The following is a 14732-nucleotide window of genomic DNA, read 5'->3' on the forward strand; positions in this document are numbered from 1 at the left end:
CTTCAAAGGTAATTCAGCGGCTGGGAGTAGTGGCGTACTCCTGTAATCCAAGCTTCCGGGAGGCCGTTGTGTGGGAGAGATCTGGAAACAACTACAGATTCGGCCGTTTCACGAGCTCAGGAACGGCCGCGGTACCTTCATCGAGCTCTGCAGATCGACAGATGACAGTGTGGAAATTTCGGCAAGCGGTGGCTAAGGGTTAAGAGAAGCCGAACGCACTAAACACAAGAACGTCGGGAAACCGAAGCACGTAACTATAAGATTGCGGAATGCAGTGCAAAAGCAAAACTTCGAGAAGACCAACTCTGAAGCCATCGGCGCGCTAGGAGTTACTCCGCGCAGCAGCGATCATCTAGGAAGAGCGAGACGGGGGTGTCGCTCGACCACACAATAAATTTTTACTTAATCCAAATTTGCAATACCGGTTCGTCACTAGAATACTGCGCCTTGGTTCTTCCAAAAGCGATAGTAATAAGCACGTCGACTGCAGCGTCATTTAGGGTAGTGAGTCAGACATGGAGAGGATAAAAGGCGGGTGGAATGTGCAACGACAGGGGGCATTGCAGGGCGGGCGCCGACTCCTTGCGCTGTGGCGCCGGCGGCGGCCTGGAGGGGCTGGGGCTGCTGGTGCCTCCATGTAGAGCTGCCGCCGAGCCCAGGCGCCGTGCCGCTAACGAAGCGATCGCCTTTGGTGACATCTTTTGCAATAACGACTGCGCGAATCGACGGTATCTCGTAAGGAAAGAAAGAGCAGCAGATGCTGCTGAGGACTCTCCCTCGAGCGTTTCCGATGACTTCTTGAGCTCTTATTCGACATGGCATTCAGGCAGTCAAGGGTGCTGTCGATTGTTTCACACGAATGCGAAATACCGGCATTGTGCGTTTCCGCAAAGTGATTCTTACGCCACAATGGCGATCGTCCTACAAGTTGTATCACATGTGGAGGGCAGAGCGTAGCAGTTTCCGTGGTGTAGCGGTTATAACGTCTGCCTAACACGCACAAGGTCCCCGGTTCGATTGCGGGCGGAAACAAGTTTTCGTCGCACTCAGCAAGACACTTACTACGATCTCTACTGTGACCATTTAAATCAACTTCAAACGTTCCACCAGCAGGGTGCACATGGCTCAAATGAAACTGTTTCAGAACTGGTTGTCGGATTTAGCGCTGACTTGGAGGCCTGGAAATGCGCGAAACAGCCGCCGCCATGCGGTTTGTTAGCACACCGTTGTACAAAACGCAAGGGCTCGTCCGGGATTTGAACCCGGGACCTCCTGCACCCGAAGCAGGAATCATACCCCTAGACCAACGAGCCTGTTCGTTCCGAAAACACACTGCATGTGAATGACGCCACCGTTGATGGTCTCACCATGTACGGCTGCAGCTCACCCAGCGTTCTCTCTGGCTGTCGCGGTTGGATTGTTTTCATCGACTTCTTGTACTATAGGAACCTCACGAATCGGAGGGAGCTCGTAGCCGATGCCCTTGCTAACACAGAAGGAAAACTGTTGCTACCACGAGTCTCCGGGTGGCACATCAGACGAACCGTCGTTTCCGTGGTGTAGCGGTTATCACGTCTGCTTTACACGCAGAAGGTCCCCGGTTCGATCCCGGGCGGGAACACAACAATTTTAATCCGTATATCGGATTTCATTTCCGGGATGACCTCACGGATGCGTATGCAGAGACAATCAATGTCATATTCTAGATGGATAGGGCGTCATTTTACTGTCAAATACTGTTGCTCTCTTATTGCACCGGTATTTGGTAACTGAGAACGCCCCTAGCTCCATTATGGCTGGCAAAATATACAACCCGGTTCTTCAGGGCTACTTCAGGTGCGCTTCCTACTGGCTATCCTGAGCTCGCGCTACTCGCCTTGTCACGGCTGTGACAAAGTGTGAAGGTAACTAATAATGAGAAACTCTTAGCCACGCTCAGTCTTACGTCCCACCCATTGGTTGTTGCCGTCGCTAGTAAGATGAAGGTAGACTGTCGCACAATCAAGCTGAATCTCCACACACGGTGCACATATTCCGCAAAGACAACCTTGTTTTCCGTTGCAAGAAAAATTACCGTCTGCCTTTCTACCGAATTCCACCTACGTACTTTACTGGTGCCGGATTCTTGTTATATCCACGTGATATAACAGGCGTCTTACTCTTCATTGAGGAGCTGCAACCGGGACTGAGTTCCACCTACTCTTCAGCACGGTCAAAATGGCAGGGCTCGTCCGGGATTTGAACCCGGGACCTCCTGCACCCAAAGCAGGAATCATACCCCTAGACCAACGAGCCACCTGCCCGCACCACTCAAGCTAATCACAAGTAGTGCATCTCCCAGGGAACACAAACTTTCACGTGAATTCGCAAGATAAGCGCTTTCTGCAGGCAGCACTCACCACTGATGAGAAGAATATTAAAGGCGCCGAATAAAAAGCGAAATAACTTCATCGAACTCTGCTTATGAACAGCCGGCAGTGCCTCAGTTTCCGTATGTGGTTTCTCAGGGTTAAGAGAAGGCGAATGCACTAAACAAAATAACATCGGGAAAGCAAGCACCAACTCATAATGAAAATATTGAAGAATATACTGCAAGCAAAACTTCCAGAAGACGAATACTGAAGACGCCACAGACAAAAGAATTATTCTATGCAGCAACGATCATCTAGGAAGCGTGAATTGCATGTGCCGCTCCACCACACAACTTCTTTTGATACTGTTTTACTTATTCTAAATTTTCATTACCTGATCGTCTCTAGAATACTGTGTGATTATCACGTGGTTTCCTCCTTCCAACAGCGATAGTGGTAAGTAAATCGACTACAAAATCTTTCAAAGTAGGTCAGACACCAAAAAAAAAAAAAAAAAAAAAAAAATCGGAGCTGCGTGTAGCTCATGTCATTCTGCTTCAAAGGTAATTCAGCGGCTGGGAGTAGTGGCGTACTCCTGTAATCCAAGCTTCCGGGAGGCCGTTGTGTGGGAGAGATCTGGAAACAACTACAGATTCGGCCGTTTCACGAGCTCAGGAACGGCCGCGGTACCTTCATCGAGCTCTGCAGATCGACAGATGACAGTGTGGAAATTTCGGCAAGCGGTGGCTAAGGGTTAAGAGAAGCCGAACGCACTAAACACAAGAACGTCGGGAAACCGAAGCACGTAACTATAAGATTGCGGAATGCAGTGCAAAAGCAAAACTTCGAGAAGACCAACTCTGAAGCCATCGGCGCGCTAGGAGTTACTCCGCGCAGCAGCGATCATCTAGGAAGAGCGAGACGGGGGTGTCGCTCGACCACACAATAAATTTTTACTTAATCCAAATTTGCAATACCGGTTCGTCACTAGAATACTGCGCCTTGGTTCTTCCAAAAGCGATAGTAATAAGCACGTCGACTGCAGCGTCATTTAGGGTAGTGAGTCAGACATGGAGAGGATAAAAGGCGGGTGGAATGTGCAACGACAGGGGGCATTGCAGGGCGGGCGCCGACTCCTTGCGCTGTGGCGCCGGCGGCGGCCTGGAGGGGCTCCATGTAGAGCTGGCTGCCGCCGAGGCGCCGTGCCGCTAACGAAGCGATCGCCTTTGGTGACATCTTTTGCAATAACGACTGCGCGAATCGACGGTATCTCGTAAGGAAAGAAAGAGCAGCAGATGCTGCTGAGGACTCTCCCTCGAGCGTTTCCGATGACTTCTTGAGCTCTTATTCGACATGGCATTCAGGCAGTCAAGGGTGCCGTCGATTGTTTCACACGAATGCGAAATACCGGCATTGTGCGTTTCCGCAAAGTGATTCTTACGCCACAATGGCGATCGTCCTACAAGTTGTATCACATGTGGAGGGCAGAGCGTAGCAGTTTCCGTGGTGTAGCGGTTATAACGTCTGCCTAACACGCACAAGGTCCCCGGTTCGATTGCGGGCGGAAACAAGTTTTCGTCGCACTCAGCAAGACACTTACTACGATCTCTACTGTGACCATTTAAATCAACTTCAAACGTTCCACCAGCAGGGTGCACATGGCTCAAATGAAACTGTTTCAGAACTGGTTGTCGGATTTAGCGCTGACTTGGAGGCCTGGAAATGCGCGAAACAGCCGCCGCCATGCGGTTTGTTAGCACACCGTTGTACAAAACGCAAGGGCTCGTCCGGGATTTGAACCCGGGACCTCCTGCACCCGAAGCAGGAATCATACCCCTAGACCAACGAGCCTGTTCGTTCCGAAAACACACTGCATGTGAATGACGCCACCGTTGATGGTCTCACCATGTACGGCTGCAGCTCACCCAGCGTTCTCTCTGGCTGTCGCGGTTGGATTGTTTTCATCGACTTCTTGTACTATAGGAACCTCACGAATCGGAGGGAGCTCGTAGCCGATGCCCTTGCTAACACAGAAGGAAAACTGTTGCTACCACGAGTCTCCGGGTGGCACATCAGACGAACCGTCGTTTCCGTGGTGTAGCGGTTATCACGTCTGCTTTACACGCAGAAGGTCCCCGGTTCGATCCCGGGCGGGAACACAACAATTTTAATCCGTATATCGGATTTCATTTCCGGGATGACCTCACGGATGCGTATGCAGAGACAATCAATGTCATATTCTAGATGGATAGGGCGTCATTTTACTGTCAAATACTGTTGCTCTCTTATTGCACCGGTATTTGGTAACTGAGAACGCCCCTAGCTCCATTATGGCTGGCAAAATATACAACCCGGTTCTTCAGGGCTACTTCAGGTGCGCTTCCTACTGGCTATCCTGAGCTCGCGCTACTCGCCTTGTCACGGCTGTGACAAAGTGTGAAGGTAACTAATAATGAGAAACTCTTAGCCACGCTCAGTCTTACGTCCCACCCATTGGTTGTTGCCGTCGCTAGTAAGATGAAGGTAGACTGTCGCACAATCAAGCTGAATCTCCACTCACGGTGCACATATTCCGCAAAGACAACCTTGTTTTCCGTTGCAAGAAAAATTACCGTCTGCCTTTCTACCGAATTCCACCTACGTACTTTACTGGTGCCGGATTCTTGTTATATCCACGTGATATAACAGGCGTCTTACTCTTCATTGAGGAGCTGCAACCGGGACTGAGTTCCACCTACTCTTCAGCACGGTCAAAATGGCAGGGCTCGTCCGGGATTTGAACCCGGGACCTCCTGCACCCAAAGCAGGAATCATACCCCTAGACCAACGAGCCACCTGCCCGCACCACTCAAGCTAATCACAAGTAGTGCATCTCCCAGGGAACACAAACTTTCACGTGAATTCGCAAGATAAGCGCTTTCTGCAGGCAGCACTCACCACTGATGAGAAGAATATTAAAGGCGCCGAATAAAAAGCGAAATAACTTCATCGAACTCTGCTTATGAACAGCCGGCAGTGCCTCAGTTTCCGTATGTGGTTTCTCAGGGTTAAGAGAAGGCGAATGCACTAAACAAAATAACATCGGGAAAGCAAGCACCAACTCATAATGAAAATATTGAAGAATATACTGCAAGCAAAACTTCCAGAAGACGAATACTGAAGACGCCACAGACAAAAGAATTATTCTATGCAGCAACGATCATCTAGGAAGCGTGAATTGCATGTGCCGCTCCACCACACAACTTCTTTTGATACTGTTTTACTTATTCTAAATTTTCATTACCTGATCGTCTCTAGAATACTGTGTGATTATCACGTGGTTTCCTCCTTCCAACAGCGATAGTGGTAAGTAAATCGACTACAAAATCTTTCAAAGTAGGTCAGACACCAAAAAAAAAAAAAAAAAAAAAAAAAATCGGAGCTGCGTGTAGCTCATGTCATTCTGCTTCAAAGGTAATTCAGCGGCTGGGAGTAGTGGCGTACTCCTGTAATCCAAGCTTCCGGGAGGCCGTTGTGTGGGAGAGATCTGGAAACAACTACAGATTCGGCCGTTTCACGAGCTCAGGAACGGCCGCGGTACCTTCATCGAGCTCTGCAGATCGACAGATGACAGTGTGGAAATTTCGGCAAGCGGTGGCTAAGGGTTAAGAGAAGCCGAACGCACTAAACACAAGAACGTCGGGAAACCGAAGCACGTAACTATAAGATTGCGGAATGCAGTGCAAAAGCAAAACTTCGAGAAGACCAACTCTGAAGCCATCGGCGCGCTAGGAGTTACTCCGCGCAGCAGCGATCATCTAGGAAGAGCGAGACGGGGGTGTCGCTCGACCACACAATAAATTTTTACTTAATCCAAATTTGCAATACCGGTTCGTCACTAGAATACTGCGCCTTGGTTCTTCCAAAAGCGATAGTAATAAGCACGTCGACTGCAGCGTCATTTAGGGTAGTGAGTCAGACATGGAGAGGATAAAAGGCGGGTGGAATGTGCAACGACAGGGGGCATTGCAGGGCGGGCGCCGACTCCTTGCGCTGTGGCGCCGGCGGCGGCCTGGAGGGGCTCCATGTAGAGCTGGCTGCCGCCGAGGCGCCGTGCCGCTAACGAAGCGATCGCCTTTGGTGACATCTTTTGCAATAACGACTGCGCGAATCGACGGTATCTCGTAAGGAAAGAAAGAGCAGCAGATGCTGCTGAGGACTCTCCCTCGAGCGTTTCCGATGACTTCTTGAGCTCTTATTCGACATGGCATTCAGGCAGTCAAGGGTGCCGTCGATTGTTTCACACGAATGCGAAATACCGGCATTGTGCGTTTCCGCAAAGTGATTCTTACGCCACAATGGCGATCGTCCTACAAGTTGTATCACATGTGGAGGGCAGAGCGTAGCAGTTTCCGTGGTGTAGCGGTTATAACGTCTGCCTAACACGCACAAGGTCCCCGGTTCGATTGCGGGCGGAAACAAGTTTTCGTCGCACTCAGCAAGACACTTACTACGATCTCTACTGTGACCATTTAAATCAACTTCAAACGTTCCACCAGCAGGGTGCACATGGCTCAAATGAAACTGTTTCAGAACTGGTTGTCGGATTTAGCGCTGACTTGGAGGCCTGGAAATGCGCGAAACAGCCGCCGCCATGCGGTTTGTTAGCACACCGTTGTACAAAACGCAAGGGCTCGTCCGGGATTTGAACCCGGGACCTCCTGCACCCGAAGCAGGAATCATACCCCTAGACCAACGAGCCTGTTCGTTCCGAAAACACACTGCATGTGAATGACGCCACCGTTGATGGTCTCACCATGTACGGCTGCAGCTCACCCAGCGTTCTCTCTGGCTGTCGCGGTTGGATTGTTTTCATCGACTTCTTGTACTATAGGAACCTCACGAATCGGAGGGAGCTCGTAGCCGATGCCCTTGCTAACACAGAAGGAAAACTGTTGCTACCACGAGTCTCCGGGTGGCACATCAGACGAACCGTCGTTTCCGTGGTGTAGCGGTTATCACGTCTGCTTTACACGCAGAAGGTCCCCGGTTCGATCCCGGGCGGGAACACAACAATTTTAATCCGTATATCGGATTTCATTTCCGGGATGACCTCACGGATGCGTATGCAGAGACAATCAATGTCATATTCTAGATGGATAGGGCGTCATTTTACTGTCAAATACTGTTGCTCTCTTATTGCACCGGTATTTGGTAACTGAGAACGCCCCTAGCTCCATTATGGCTGGCAAAATATACAACCCGGTTCTTCAGGGCTACTTCAGGTGCGCTTCCTACTGGCTATCCTGAGCTCGCGCTACTCGCCTTGTCACGGCTGTGACAAAGTGTGAAGGTAACTAATAATGAGAAACTCTTAGCCACGCTCAGTCTTACGTCCCACCCATTGGTTGTTGCCGTCGCTAGTAAGATGAAGGTAGACTGTCGCACAATCAAGCTGAATCTCCACTCACGGTGCACATATTCCGCAAAGACAACCTTGTTTTCCGTTGCAAGAAAAATTACCGTCTGCCTTTCTACCGAATTCCACCTACGTACTTTACTGGTGCCGGATTCTTGTTATATCCACGTGATATAACAGGCGTCTTACTCTTCATTGAGGAGCTGCAACCGGGACTGAGTTCCACCTACTCTTCAGCACGGTCAAAATGGCAGGGCTCGTCCGGGATTTGAACCCGGGACCTCCTGCACCCAAAGCAGGAATCATACCCCTAGACCAACGAGCCACCTGCCCGCACCGCTCAAGCTAATCACAAGTAGTGCATCTCCCAGGGAACACAAACTTTCACGTGAATTCGCAAGATAAGCGCTTTCTGCAGGCAGCACTCACCACTGATGAGAAGAATATTAAAGGCGCCGAATAAAAAGCGAAATAACTTCATCGAACTCTGCTTATGAACAGCCGGCAGTGCCTCAGTTTCCGTATGTGGTTTCTCAGGGTTAAGAGAAGGCGAATGCACTAAACAAAATAACATCGGGAAAGCAAGCACCAACTCATAATGAAAATATTGAAGAATATACTGCAAGCAAAACTTCCAGAAGACGAATACTGAAGACGCCACAGACAAAAGAATTATTCTATGCAGCAACGATCATCTAGGAAGCGTGAATTGCATGTGCCGCTCCACCACACAACTTCTTTTGATACTGTTTTACTTATTCTAAATTGTCATTACCTGATCGTCTCTAGAATACTGTGTGATTATCACGTGGTTTCCTCCTTCCAACAGCGATAGAGGTAAGTAAATCGACTACAAAATCTTTCAAAGTAGGTCAGACACCAAAAAAAAAAAAAAAAAAAAAAAATCGGAGCTGCGTGTAGCTCATGTCATTCTGCTTCAAAGGTAATTCAGCGGCTGGGAGTAGTGGCGTACTCCTGTAATCCAAGCTTCCGGGAGGCCGTTGTGTGGGAGAGATCTGGAAACAACTACAGATTCGGCCGTTTCACGAGCTCAGGAACGGCCGCGGTACCTTCATCGAGCTCTGCAGATCGACAGATGACAGTGTGGAAATTTCGGCAAGCGGTGGCTAAGGGTTAAGAGAAGCCGAACGCACTAAACACAAGAACGTCGGGAAACCGAAGCACGTAACTATAAGATTGCGGAATGCAGTGCAAAAGCAAAACTTCGAGAAGACCAACTCTGAAGCCATCGGCGCGCTAGGAGTTACTCCGCGCAGCAGCGATCATCTAGGAAGAGCGAGACGGGGGTGTCGCTCGACCACACAATAAATTTTTACTTAATCCAAATTTGCAATACCGGTTCGTCACTAGAATACTGCGCCTTGGTTCTTCCAAAAGCGATAGTAATAAGCACGTCGACTGCAGCGTCATTTAGGGTAGTGAGTCAGACATGGAGAGGATAAAAGGCGGGTGGAATGTGCAACGACAGGGGGCATTGCAGGGCGGGCGCCGACTCCTTGCGCTGTGGCGCCGGCGGCGGCCTGGAGGGGCTCCATGTAGAGCTGGCTGCCGCCGAGCCCAGGCGCCGTGCCGCTAACGAAGCGATCGCCTTTGGTGACATCTTTTGCAATAACGACTGCGCGAATCGACGGTATCTCGTAAGGAAAGAAAGAGCAGCAGATGCTGCTGAGGACTCTCCCTCGAGCGTTTCCGATGACTTCTTGAGCTCTTATTCGACATGGCATTCAGGCAGTCAAGGGTGCCGTCGATTGTTTCACACGAATGCGAAATACCGGCATTGTGCGTTTCCGCAAAGTGATTTTTACGCCACAATGGCGATCGTCCTACAAGTTGTATCACATGTGGAGGGCAGAGCGTAGCAGTTTCCGTGGTGTAGCGGTTATAACGTCTGCCTAACACGCACAAGGTCCCCGGTTCGATTGCGGGCGGAAACAAGTTTTCGTCGCACTCAGCAAGACACTTGCTACGATCTCTACTGTGACCATTTAAATCAACTTCAAACGTTCCACCAGCAGGGTGCACATGGCTCAAATGAAACTGTTTCAGAACTGGTTGTCGGATTTAGCGCTGACTTGGAGGCCTGGAAATGCGCGAAACAGCCGCCGCCATGCGGTTTGTTAGCACACCGTTGTACAAAACGCAAGGGCTCGTCCGGGATTTGAACCCGGGACCTCCTGCACCCGAAGCAGGAATCATACCCCTAGACCAACGAGCCTGTTCGTTCCGAAAACACACTGCATGTGAATGACGCCACCGTTGATGGTCTCACCATGTACGGCTGCAGCTCACCCAGCGTTCTCTCTGGCTGTCGCGGTTGGATTGTTTTCATCGACTTCTTGTACTATAGGAACCTCACGAATCGGAGGGAGCTCGTAGCCGATGCCCTTGCTAACACAGAAGGAAAACTGTTGCTACCACGAGTCTCCGGGTGGCACATCAGACGAACCGTCGTTTCCGTGGTGTAGCGGTTATCACGTCTGCTTTACACGCAGAAGGTCCCCGGTTCGATCCCGGGCGGGAACACAACAATTTTAATCCGTATATCGGATTTCATTTCCGGGATGACCTCACGGATGCGTATGCAGAGACAATCAATGTCATATTCTAGATGGATAGGGCGTCATTTTACTGTCAAATACTGTTGCTCTCTTATTGCACCGGTATTTGGTAACTGAGAACGCCCCTAGCTCCATTATGGCTGGCAAAATATACAACCCGGTTCTTCAGGGCTACTTCAGGTGCGCTTCCTACTGGCTATCCTGAGCTCGCGCTACTCGCCTTGTCACGGCTGTGACTGTGAAGGTAACTAATAATGAGAAACTCTTAGCCACGCTCAGTCTTACGTCCCACCCATTGGTTGTTGCCGTCGCTAGTAAGATGAAGGTAGACTGTCGCACAATCAAGCTGAATCTCCACTCACGGTGCACATATTCCGCAAAGACAACCTTGTTTTCCGTTGCAAGAAAAATTACCGTCTGCCTTTCTACCGAATTCCACCTACGTACTTTACTGGTGCCGGATTCTTGTTATATCCACGTGATATAACAGGCGTCTTACTCTTCATTGAGGAGCTGCAACCGGGACTGAGTTCCACCTACTCTTCAGCACGGTCAAAATGGCAGGGCTCGTCCGGGATTTGAACCCGGGACCTCCTGCACCCAAAGCAGGAATCATACCCCTAGACCAACGAGCCACCTGCCCGCACCACTCAAGCTAATCACAAGTAGTGCATCTCCCAGGGAACACAAACTTTCACGTGAATTCGCAAGATAAGCGCTTTCTGCAGGCAGCACTCACCACTGATGAGAAGAATATTAAAGGCGCCGAATAAAAAGCGAAATAACTTCATCGAACTCTGCTTATGAACAGCCGGCAGTGCCTCAGTTTCCGTATGTGGTTTCTCAGGGTTAAGAGAAGGCGAATGCACTAAACAAAATAACATCGGGAAAGCAAGCACCAACTCATAATGAAAATATTGAAGAATATACTGCAAGCAAAACTTCCAGAAGACGAATACTGAAGACGCCACAGACAAAAGAATTATTCTATGCAGCAACGATCATCTAGGAAGCGTGAATTGCATGTGCCGCTCCACCACACAACTTCTTTTGATACTGTTTTACTTATTCTAAATTTTCATTACCTGATCGTCTCTAGAATACTGTGTGATTATCACGTGGTTTCCTCCTTCCAACAGCGATAGTGGTAAGTAAATCGACTACAAAATCTTTCAAAGTAGGTCAGACACAAAAAAAAAAAAAAAAATCGGAGCTGCGTGTAGCTCATGTCATTCTGCTTCAAAGGTAATTCAGCGGCTGGGAGTAGTGGCGTACTCCTGTAATCCAAGCTTCCGGGAGGCCGTTGTGTGGGAGAGATCTGGAAACAACTACAGATTCGGCCGTTTCACGAGCTCAGGAACGGCCGCGGTACCTTCATCGAGCTCTGCAGATCGACAGATGACAGTGTGGAAATTTCGGCAAGCGGTGGCTAAGGGTTAAGAGAAGCCGAACGCACTAAACACAAGAACGTCGGGAAACCGAAGCACGTAACTATAAGATTGCGGAATGCAGTGCAAAAGCAAAACTTCGAGAAGACCAACTCTGAAGCCATCGGCGCGCTAGGAGTTACTCCGCGCAGCAGCGATCATCTAGGAAGAGCGAGACGGGGGTGTCGCTCGACCACACAATAAATTTTTACTTAATCCAAATTTGCAATACCGGTTCGTCACTAGAATACTGCGCCTTGGTTCTTCCAAAAGCGATAGTAATAAGCACGTCGACTGCAGCGTCATTTAGGGTAGTGAGTCAGACATGGAGAGGATAAAAGGCGGGTGGAATGTGCAACGACAGGGGGCATTGCAGGGCGGGCGCCGACTCCTTGCGCTGTGGCGCCGGCGGCGGCCTGGAGGGGCTCCATGTAGAGCTGGCTGCCGCCGAGGCGCCGTGCCGCTAACGAAGCGATCGCCTTTGGTGACATCTTTTGCAATAACGACTGCGCGAATCGACGGTATCTCGTAAGGAAAGAAAGAGCAGCAGATGCTGCTGAGGACTCTCCCTCGAGCGTTTCCGATGACTTCTTGAGCTCTTATTCGACATGGCATTCAGGCAGTCAAGGGTGCCGTCGATTGTTTCACACGAATGCGAAATACCGGCATTGTGCGTTTCCGCAAAGTGATTCTTACGCCACAATGGCGATCGTCCTACAAGTTGTATCACATGTGGAGGGCAGAGCGTAGCAGTTTCCGTGGTGTAGCGGTTATAACGTCTGCCTAACACGCACAAGGTCCCCGGTTCGATTGCGGGCGGAAACAAGTTTTCGTCGCACTCAGCAAGACACTTACTACGATCTCTACTGTGACCATTTAAATCAACTTCAAACGTTCCACCAGCAGGGTGCACATGGCTCAAATGAAACTGTTTCAGAACTGGTTGTCGGATTTAGCGCTGACTTGGAGGCCTGGAAATGCGCGAAACAGCCGCCGCCATGCGGTTTGTTAGCACACCGTTGTACAAAACGCAAGGGCTCGTCCGGGATTTGAACCCGGGACCTCCTGCACCCGAAGCAGGAATCATACCCCTAGACCAACGAGCCTGTTCGTTCCGAAAACACACTGCATGTGAATGACGCCACCGTTGATGGTCTCACCATGTACGGCTGCAGCTCACCCAGCGTTCTCTCTGGCTGTCGCGGTTGGATTGTTTTCATCGACTTCTTGTACTATAGGAACCTCACGAATCGGAGGGAGCTCGTAGCCGATGCCCTTGCTAACACAGAAGGAAAACTGTTGCTACCACGAGTCTCCGGGTGGCACATCAGACGAACCGTCGTTTCCGTGGTGTAGCGGTTATCACGTCTGCTTTACACGCAGAAGGTCCCCGGTTCGATCCCGGGCGGGAACACAACAATTTTAATCCGTATATCGGATTTCATTTCCGGGATGACCTCACGGATGCGTATGCAGAGACAATCAATGTCATATTCTAGATGGATAGGGCGTCATTTTACTGTCAAATACTGTTGCTCTCTTATTGCACCGGTATTTGGTAACTGAGAACGCCCCTAGCTCCATTATGGCTGGCAAAATATACAACCCGGTTCTTCAGGGCTACTTCAGGTGCGCTTCCTACTGGCTATCCTGAGCTCGCGCTACTCGCCTTGTCACGGCTGTGACAAAGTGTGAAGGTAACTAATAATGAGAAACTCTTAGCCACGCTCAGTCTTACGTCCCACCCATTGGTTGTTGCCGTCGCTAGTAAGATGAAGGTAGACTGTCGCACAATCAAGCTGAATCTCCACACACGGTGCACATATTCCGCAAAGACAACCTTGTTTTCCGTTGCAAGAAAAATTACCGTCTGCCTTTCTACCGAATTCCACCTACGTACTTTACTGGTGCCGGATTCTTGTTATATCCACGTGATATAACAGGCGTCTTACTCTTCATTGAGGAGCTGCAACCGGGACTGAGTTCCACCTACTCTTCAGCACGGTCAAAATGGCAGGGCTCGTCCGGGATTTGAACCCGGGACCTCCTGCACCCAAAGCAGGAATCATACCCCTAGACCAACGAGCCACCTGCCCGCACCACTCAAGCTAATCACAAGTAGTGCATCTCCCAGGGAACACAAACTTTCACGTGAATTCGCAAGATAAGCGCTTTCTGCAGGCAGCACTCACCACTGATGAGAAGAATATTAAAGGCGCCGAATAAAAAGCGAAATAACTTCATCGAACTCTGCTTATGAACAGCCGGCAGTGCCTCAGTTTCCGTATGTGGTTTCTCAGGGTTAAGAGAAGGCGAATGCACTAAACAAAATAACATCGGGAAAGCAAGCACCAACTCATAATGAAAATATTGAAGAATATACTGCAAGCAAAACTTCCAGAAGACGAATACTGAAGACGCCACAGACAAAAGAATTATTCTATGCAGCAACGATCATCTAGGAAGCGTGAATTGCATGTGCCGCTCCACCACACAACTTCTTTTGATACTGTTTTACTTATTCTAAATTGTCATTACCTGATCGTCTCTAGAATACTGTGTGATTATCACGTGGTTTCCTCCTTCCAACAGCGATAGAGGTAAGTAAATCGACTACAAAATCTTTCAAAGTAGGTCAGACACCAAAAAAAAAAAAAAAAAAAAAAAATCGGAGCTGCGTGTAGCTCATGTCATTCTGCTTCAAAGGTAATTCAGCGGCTGGGAGTAGTGGCGTACTCCTGTAATCCAAGCTTCCGGGAGGCCGTTGTGTGGGAGAGATCTGGAAACAACTACAGATTCGGCCGTTTCACGAGCTCAGGAACGGCCGCGGTACCTTTATCGAGCTCTGCAGATCGACAGATGACAGTGTGGAAATTTCGGCAAGCGGTGGCTAAGGGTTAAGAGAAGCCGAACGCACTAAACACAAGAACGTCGGGAAACCGAAGCACGTAACTATAAGATTGCGGAATGCAGTGCA

At 49.6% G+C, this 14732-nt stretch overlaps 15 non-coding genes across 15 annotated transcripts; 5 read left to right on the plus strand and 10 right to left on the minus strand.

Annotated features, from left to right (window-relative positions):
• Positions 1-1241: 1241 nt before the first annotated feature.
• Positions 1242-1313, minus strand: Trnap-cgg (transfer RNA proline (anticodon CGG)). Its single transcript has one exon. It is a non-coding gene; the product is annotated as a tRNA-Pro (tRNA).
• Positions 1314-1548: 235 nt separating this feature from the next.
• On the plus strand, positions 1549-1621 carry Trnav-uac (transfer RNA valine (anticodon UAC)). The gene has a single exon. It is a non-coding gene; the product is annotated as a tRNA-Val (tRNA).
• Positions 1622-2223: 602 nt separating this feature from the next.
• Trnap-ugg (transfer RNA proline (anticodon UGG)) lies at positions 2224-2295 on the minus strand. The gene has a single exon. It is a non-coding gene; the product is annotated as a tRNA-Pro (tRNA).
• A 1835-nt stretch (positions 2296-4130) lies between these two features.
• Trnap-cgg (transfer RNA proline (anticodon CGG)) lies at positions 4131-4202 on the minus strand. Its single transcript has one exon. It is a non-coding gene; the product is annotated as a tRNA-Pro (tRNA).
• A 235-nt stretch (positions 4203-4437) lies between these two features.
• Positions 4438-4510, plus strand: Trnav-uac (transfer RNA valine (anticodon UAC)). The gene has a single exon. It is a non-coding gene; the product is annotated as a tRNA-Val (tRNA).
• A 602-nt stretch (positions 4511-5112) lies between these two features.
• On the minus strand, positions 5113-5184 carry Trnap-ugg (transfer RNA proline (anticodon UGG)). The gene has a single exon. It is a non-coding gene; the product is annotated as a tRNA-Pro (tRNA).
• A 1836-nt stretch (positions 5185-7020) lies between these two features.
• On the minus strand, positions 7021-7092 carry Trnap-cgg (transfer RNA proline (anticodon CGG)). The gene has a single exon. It is a non-coding gene; the product is annotated as a tRNA-Pro (tRNA).
• A 235-nt stretch (positions 7093-7327) lies between these two features.
• Positions 7328-7400, plus strand: Trnav-uac (transfer RNA valine (anticodon UAC)). Its single transcript has one exon. It is a non-coding gene; the product is annotated as a tRNA-Val (tRNA).
• A 602-nt stretch (positions 7401-8002) lies between these two features.
• On the minus strand, positions 8003-8074 carry Trnap-ugg (transfer RNA proline (anticodon UGG)). Its single transcript has one exon. It is a non-coding gene; the product is annotated as a tRNA-Pro (tRNA).
• A 1839-nt stretch (positions 8075-9913) lies between these two features.
• On the minus strand, positions 9914-9985 carry Trnap-cgg (transfer RNA proline (anticodon CGG)). The gene has a single exon. It is a non-coding gene; the product is annotated as a tRNA-Pro (tRNA).
• Positions 9986-10220: 235 nt separating this feature from the next.
• Positions 10221-10293, plus strand: Trnav-uac (transfer RNA valine (anticodon UAC)). The gene has a single exon. It is a non-coding gene; the product is annotated as a tRNA-Val (tRNA).
• Positions 10294-10891: 598 nt separating this feature from the next.
• Positions 10892-10963, minus strand: Trnap-ugg (transfer RNA proline (anticodon UGG)). Its single transcript has one exon. It is a non-coding gene; the product is annotated as a tRNA-Pro (tRNA).
• A 1826-nt stretch (positions 10964-12789) lies between these two features.
• On the minus strand, positions 12790-12861 carry Trnap-cgg (transfer RNA proline (anticodon CGG)). The gene has a single exon. It is a non-coding gene; the product is annotated as a tRNA-Pro (tRNA).
• A 235-nt stretch (positions 12862-13096) lies between these two features.
• Positions 13097-13169, plus strand: Trnav-uac (transfer RNA valine (anticodon UAC)). The gene has a single exon. It is a non-coding gene; the product is annotated as a tRNA-Val (tRNA).
• Positions 13170-13771: 602 nt separating this feature from the next.
• On the minus strand, positions 13772-13843 carry Trnap-ugg (transfer RNA proline (anticodon UGG)). The gene has a single exon. It is a non-coding gene; the product is annotated as a tRNA-Pro (tRNA).
• Between the last annotated feature and the right edge of the window lie 889 nt (positions 13844-14732).

Source organism: Schistocerca nitens, chromosome 2 (assembly GCF_023898315.1).
Source record: "Schistocerca nitens isolate TAMUIC-IGC-003100 chromosome 2, iqSchNite1.1, whole genome shotgun sequence".
In the NCBI taxonomy this organism is placed as follows: domain Eukaryota; kingdom Metazoa; phylum Arthropoda; class Insecta; order Orthoptera; family Acrididae; genus Schistocerca; species Schistocerca nitens.